Raw genomic sequence first — 7,925 nt, forward strand, 5'->3', positions numbered from 1 at the left:
TTTGGTTAAGTCATTGTTTCTGATAGATGAGTAGTACTCCATTGTGTAAATGTACCACAATTTTTGTATCCATTCATCTACTGAAAGACATCTGGGTTCTTTCCAGCTTCTGGCTATGAAAAATAGAGCTGCTATGAACACTGTGGTGCATGTATCCTTGCAGAATATTGGAGTGTCTCTGGGGTATATGCCCAGAAGTGGAATAGCTGGATCTTCAGGTAGTACTATGTCTTATTTTCTGAGGAATTGCGAGACTGATTTCCAGAGTGGTTGAGAAAGTTTACAACCCCACAAACAGTGGAGAAGTGTTACGCTTTCTCCACAACCTCCCCAGCATCTGCTGTCATCTGAGTTTTGGATCTTGGCTAATATGATGGTGTGAGGTAAAATCTCAGGGTTGTTTTGATTTGCAGTTCCCTGATGGCTAAGGATGTCAAGCACTTCCTTCAATGTTTCTAAGCCATTCCATATAGCTCAATTGAGAACATTTTGTTTAGCTCTGTTCCCCATTTGTGAATAAGGTTGTGTGATTCCCTGGTATCTAGCTTTTTGAGTTCTTAGTATACCTTGGATATTAGGCCTCTATCTGATGTGGAGTTGGTAAAAATCTTTTCCCACTCTGTTGGTTGCCATTTTGTTTTCTTGACGATGTCTTTAGCCTTACAGAAACTTTGCAATTGCAGTAAAGCCCATTTGTTAATCTTTGACCTTAAAGCTTGAGCCATTGGTATTTTGTTCAGAAAATTTTCTCCTGTGCCTGAGTGTTCCAAGGTTTTTCCTAATTTCTCTTCTAATACTATCAGTTTATCTGGTTTGATGTGGAGATCTTTGATCCACTTACACTTGAGCTTTCTACAAGGAGATAAGAAAGGGTCTATTTTCATTTTTCTGCATGCTGAGTGCCAGTTGGACCAACACTATTTGTTGAATAGGCTGTTCTTTTTCCATTGAATGTTTACAGCTCCTTTGTCAAAAATCAGGTGACCATATACATGAGGGCTCATTTCTGGATCATCTATTCTATTCCATTGACCCACGTGCCTATTTCTGTACCAGTACCATGCAGTTTTCAGCAAATTGCCTTGTAATATAGCTTGAGGTCAGGGATAGTGATTCCTGCAGATGTTTTTTTGTTGTTGAGAATGGATTTCGCTATTCAGGGTCTTTTGTTATTCCAGATGAAATTGCTCATTGATCTTTCCAACTCAATGAAGAACTAGGTTGGAATTTTGATGGGGATTGCATTGAATCTGTAGATTGCTTTTGGTAGGATGGCCATTTTTAAAATGTTGATCCTTCCAATCCATGAGTATGCAAGATCTTTCCATTTTCTGAGATCATCCTCGATTTCCTTCTTTAGAGTTTTGAAGTATTTGTCATACAGTTTCTCCACTTACTTACTTAGAGTCACACCAAGGTATTTCATAGTATTTGTGAATATTGTGAAGGGTATCTTTTCCCTAATTTCTTTCTCCACATGTTTGTCCATTGAATATAGGAAGGCTACTGATTTGTTTGACTTAATTTTTTTTCAGGTTCAATAGATTATTTATTGACACTTCTTTTTTTGTTTATTTTTATTTTAACATCTTTATTTTATAAAACAAAGATAAATGTACAGATTTCAAGCATTTTTGTGTAAAATTATACAATACATTTTTGTCAGTACTTTTTTTCAGATTTTAAAATAATTTATACATAAGTCTATATGAATAGTCAGTTCTTGACCTTTTTAAAGGTTTGACAGTATGCATCGAAAACCCAATAGTTACAATGAGCACAAAGTACATACAAAACAAAATGTAACATGAAAATAGTCAAAGTTTCCTTGTTATGTGAAGATTTTTTGTTTTGTTTTGTTTTCTTTATTTCTTGGACTTCCTACAGTCTGTGAGTTGTTTCAGGAGCAGTGCTAGACTCTGAGGGTTAGCATCCCACTATCAGTACTGCATATTTTGTCTGTTCTTTTGTGACTGGGTAATCTCACTCAGAATGATATTCTCTAGATGCAGCCATTTTCTTAAGAATTTAGTCAAGTCAAAAATCCAGCCTTGTGCTGCATACAGGAAACTTATCTCAGAGACAAAGATAGACGCTATCTCAGAGTAAAGGGGTGGGAAAAAAAAACTTCCAAGAAAACAGCCCCAAGAAGCAAGCTGGAGTGGCTATTATAATATCGATGGACAGATCATGAAAACAGAAACTGAACAAGGACACTGCAAAGCTAGCAGAGTCTTTGAATCAACTAGAATTAATAGAAATATACAGAACATATCATCCTAAAGTAAAAGAATACACCTTCTTTTCAGCACCCCATGGCACCTTCTCAAAAATTGACCACATAATTGGACACAGAACGAGCCTCAATCGATATAAGAAGAACGAAATACTCCCATGCATCCTCTTAGACCACCATGGTCTATGGCTGGTCTTTAACTACAACAAAGACAACCATAGCCCACATACACATGGAAATGAAACAATGCTCTGTTAAACAATAGCGGGGTCAAAGAAGAAATAAAGAAAGAAGTTAAGGATTTTCTAGAATTCACCGAAAACAAAAACACAACATACCCAAACATATAAGATGCAATGAAAGCAGTACTGAGAAGAAAACTCATAGCCCTAAATGCTTCCAAAAAGAAACTGGAGCGAGCTTATATCAGCAACCTGACAGCACAGCTAAAAGCCCTCGAACAAAGGAAGCAGATATACCCAAGAAGAGTAGACGGCAAGAAATAATCAAAATTAGGGCAGAAATAGACCAAATAGAAACAAAAAAACCATTGAAAAAAATCAACAAAACCAAGAGTTGGTTCTTTGAGAAAATCAACAAGATTGATAAACCCCTAGCCAGACTAACTAGAGGGAAAAGAGAGAGTATACAAATTAACAAAATCAGAAAGGAAAGTGGAGACATAACAATTGCAACTGAGGAAATTCAAGAAATCATCAGATCCTACTACAAAAACCTATACTCCACAAAATTGGAAAATCTGGAGGAAATGGATGAATTCCTAGACACATACAAGATCCCAAAGTTAAACCAGGACCAAGTAAACCATCTAAATAACCCTATGACACCTAAAGAAATAGAAGAAGTCATCAAAAGCCTCCCAACCAAAAAAAGCCCAGGTCCAGACGGGTTCAGTGCAGAATTTTATCAGACATGTTTTTGCAGATATAACACCAATACTTTCCAAACTATTTCAAAAGATAGAATCAGATGAAATACTACCTAACTCATTTTTTGAGGCTACAATAACCCTAGTACCTAAACCACACAAAGACCCTACAAGGAATGAGAACTTCAGACCAATCTCACTTATGAACATTGATGCAAAAATACTCAACAAAATACTTGCAAACCGAATCCCAGAACACATCAAAATGATCATTCAACATGACCAAGTAGGCTTCATCGCTGGGATGCAGGGATGGTTTAATATAAGGAAATCCATCAATGTAATCCACCATATAAACAAACTCAAAGACCAAAATCACATGGTCATCTCATTAGACACTGAGAAAGCATTTGACAAAATCCAACACCCCTTCATGTTAAAAGTCCTGGAAAGAACAGGAATCCAAGGTCCATATTTAAACATAATAAAAGCAATATACAGCAAACCAACAGCCAACATCAAACTTAATGACGAGAAACTTGAAGCAATCCCACTAAAATCAGGAACTCGACAAGGTTGCCCACTCTCCCCCTACCTATTCAACATAGTACTGGAAGTCCTGGCTGGAGCTATTAGACAGCAAAAGGAGATCAAGGGGATACAAATTGGAAAGGAAGAGATTAAAACATCACTCTTCGCAGATGACATGATAGTGTACTTAAGTGACCCCAAAAATTCCACCAGAGAACTCCACAGCTGATAAACAAGTTCAGCAAAGTGGCTGGATATAAAATTAACTCAAACAAATCAGTTTGTCCTATACTCAAAGGAAAACATGTGGAGAAAGAAATTAGGGAAAAGGTACCCTTCACAATCGCCACAAAAACTTTGAAATACCTTGGTGTGACTCTAACTAAGCAAGTGAAGGACCTGTAGGACAAGAACTTCAAACCTCTAAAGAAGGAAATTGAGGAGGATCTCAGAAAAAGGAAAGATCTCCCTTGCTTATGGATTGGAAAGATCAACATTTTAAAAATGGCCATCCTACCAAAAGCAATCTACAGATTCAACACAATCCCCATCTAATTGAGTTAATTTTATATCCAGCCACTTTGCTGAACTTGTTTATCAGCTGTAGGAGTTCTCTGGTGGAATTTGTGGGGTCACTTAAGTACACTATCATGTTATCTGTAAAGAGTTATGTTTTGACTTCTTCCTTTAAAATTTTTACCCCCTTGTTTTCCTTTTGCTGTATAATTGCTCAAGCCAGAACTTCCAGTAATATGTTGAATAGGTAGGGGGAGAGTGAGCAACCTTGTTAATTCCCTGATTTTAGGGGGATTGCATAAAGTTTCCCATCCTTAAGTTTGATGTTGGCTGTTGGTTTGCTGTATATTGCTTTTACTATGCTTATATATGGACCTTGGGACTTTTAACATGAAGGGGTGTTGAATTTTGTCAAATGCTTTCGCAGCATCTAGTGAGATGACCATGTGTTTGTGTTCTTTGAGTTTGTTATATGGTGGATTACATTGATGGATTTCTTTATATTAAACCATCCCTGCATCCCAGGGATGAAGCCTACTTGGTCATCGTGAATGATCTTTTTGATGTGTTCTTGGATTCGGTTTTGCAAGGATTTTGTTGAGCATTTTTTCATCAATGTTCATAAATAAGATTGGTCTGATGTTCTCTTTCCTTGTAGGGTCTTTGTGATCTTTAGGAACAAGGATCATTGTAGCTTCAAAAAAATTAGTTAGGTAGTATTCCATCTGATTCTATCTTGTGTAATAGTTTGGAGAGTATTGGTGTTATGTCCACAATAAATGTCTGAAAAAATTCTGCACTGAACCTGTCTGGACCTGGGCTTTTTTTTGGGGGGGGGAGGCTTTTGATGACTGCTTCTATTTCTTTAGGTGTTATGGGATTGTTTAGATGGTTTACCTGGTCCTGATTTAACTTTAGGATCTTGTATCTGTCTAGGAATTCATCCATTTACTCCAAATTTCCCAACTTTGAGTAGTATAGACTTTTGTAGTAGGATCTGATGATTTCCTGAATTTGATCATTTTCAGTGTTATGTCTCCACTTTCCTTTCTGATTTTGTTAATTTGTATACTTTTTCTTTCCCCTCTAGTTAATGTGGCTAGGAGTTTGTCAATCTTGTTGATTTTCTCAAAGAAGCAGCTCTTGGTTTTGTTGATTCTTTCGGTGGTTCTTTTTGTTTCTATTTGGTTGATTTCTGCCATAAGTTTGTTTATTTCTTGCCTTCTACTCCTCTTGGGTGTATTTTCTGCCTTTTGTTCTAGAGTTTCCAGCTGTGCTGTCAAGTAGCTGATCTATGCTCTCTCCAGTTTCTTTTTGGAAAGGCACAGAGCTATGCATTTTCCTCTCAGTACTGCTTTCATTGCATCCCATAGGTTTGGGTATGTTTTGTTTTTGTTTTCATAGAATTCTAGAAAATCCTTAATTTCTTTCTTTATTTCTTCTTTGACCCTGCTATCCTTTAACGGTGCTTTGTTTAGTTTCCATGTGTATGTGGGCTTTCTGTTATCTTTGTTGTTGCTAACGACCAGCCATAGACCATGGTGATCTGATAGGATGCATGGGAGTATTTCAATCTACTTATATTGATTGAAGCTAGTTTTGTGTCCAATTATGTGGTCAATTTTCAAGAAGGTGCCATTGGGTGCTGAGAAGAAGTTGTATTCTTTTATTTTAGGGTGGTATATTCTGTAGATATTTATTAATTCCTGTTGGTTCATAGTCTCTGCTAGTTTTACAGTGTCCTTATTCAGTTTCTGTTTCCATGATCTGTCCATTGGTGAGAGTGGGGTATTTAAGTCTCCCACACTTATTGTTTGGGGTTAAATGTATTTTTTGAGCTTTAGTAGAGTTTATTTTATGAATGTGGGTGCTTTTGTATTTTGAGCATATATGTTAAGGATTGAGAGTTCCTCCTGACAGATTTCCCCAGTAATGAGTAAATAGTGTCCTTCCATATATTTTTTGATGACTTTTGGTTGGAAATTTACTTTATTCCATATTAGAATAGCCACTCCAGCTTGCTTCTTGGGGCTGTTTGCTTGGAAGTTTGTTTCCCAAATATTTACTCTGAGATATTATCATTCTTTGTCTCTGAGATGAGTTGCCTATATGCAGCAAAATGCTGGATTTTGTTTATGTATCCAGTCTGATAGCCTATGTCTTTTTATGGGTGATTTGAGTCCATTTATGTTAATATATATCAAGGAATAGTGGTTGCTATTTCCTGTTATTATTGCTTTTGTAGGTTGAATTGTGCCTGTGTGTCTTTCTTCTTTTGGTTTTCTTGCTTAGGAGTTTTCTTGTTTTTACTAAGATGTAGTTCTCTTCATTGTATTGGGTTCCACCTATAATTCTTTGTATTGCTGGATTTGTGGTTAGATATTGTGCAAATTTAGATTTGTTTTTGAATATCTTCATCTCTCCATCTAAGGTGATTGATAGTTTTACTGGGTATAGCAGCTTGGGCAGGCACTTGTGTTCTCTTAGGGTCTGCATGATGTCTGTCCAGGCTCTTCTAGCTTTCATAGTCTCTGTTGAGAAATCGGGTGTGAGTCTGATTGGCCTGCCTTTATATGTTACCTGACCTTTTTCCCTTACTGCTTTTAGTATTCTTTCTTTGCTTTGGGCACTTGGTGTTTTGACTATTATGTGTCGGGAGGAATTTCTTTTCTAGTCCCACCTATTTGGAGTTCTGAAGGTTTCTTTTATGCTCATGGTCATCTCATTTTTAAGGGTAGGGAAGTTTTCTTCTACAATTTTGTTGAAGATATTTACTGTGCCTCTTAGTTGATATTCTTCTCCCTCTTCTATTCCTATTACCTTTAGGTTTGGTCTTCTCATTGTGTCCTGGATCTCCTATACATTTTGGGTTAGGATTTTTTGGTTTTTGCATCTTCTCTGACTGTTTTGTCTATGTTTACAATGTTGTCTTCGGCCCCCAAGATTTTCTCTTCCATCTCTTGTAGTCTATTGGAAATGCTTGCATCTGTGACTCCTGATTTCATTTTTAGGTATTCTACCTCTAGGGTTTCTCCACCTCCTTCTATTCCTATCATTTTTATATTATGTCTTTTCATGGTTCTCATGTTTTTGTTTTCGGAGATTTATATATATATTTGACATTTTCTTTGGCTGATGTATCAATTTCTATATTGTAAATTCTACATCTGGGTCTCTATTCCATCTTCTCTATTTGATAAGTGTTGCTTACATCTGTTGTTTCTGTTCTTGTCCATAGGTTTTCTACCTCCTGTGTTTCTTCATTTTGTGTTTTCTTTTTTTGCATCTGTTACCATTTTCAGGTCTTCAACAATGTTAATTATTATTTTTTCAATAATTTAATTGTATTTTCCTGTATTTGTTTAAAGATGTATTCATTTCTTCTTTAACGACCTTTCATATTTCTAATATTGGATTTAAGGTTATTTTCCTGTGTTTTGCTTGTGTTAGAATATATAGAACTTGCTGTGCTCTGAAGGGAACATATTTCCATGGTTCTTGTTGATTATGTTCTTATGCTGGCCTTTGGCCATCTGGTTGTTCCTGGATGTTTTTAGTCTAGAAGTTGTCAGGAATGCAGGACTAACCTGGATAATTCTGGTGAAGAAAGCCTCTGTTAGGGAGCCTTGTTATAGACAGTGAAACTCAAAGGCATCTCATAGAAGCTATGTGTGCCACAAGACATATAGTGGGCAGGCTATTTTGGGCTTGAAGAAGGGTTTAACCCAGATGATCCTGGTGGTGCAGACCTGA

This window comes from Micromys minutus (assembly GCF_963924665.1).
Source record: "Micromys minutus genome assembly, chromosome: X".
Taxonomy (NCBI): Eukaryota; Metazoa; Chordata; class Mammalia; order Rodentia; family Muridae; genus Micromys; species Micromys minutus.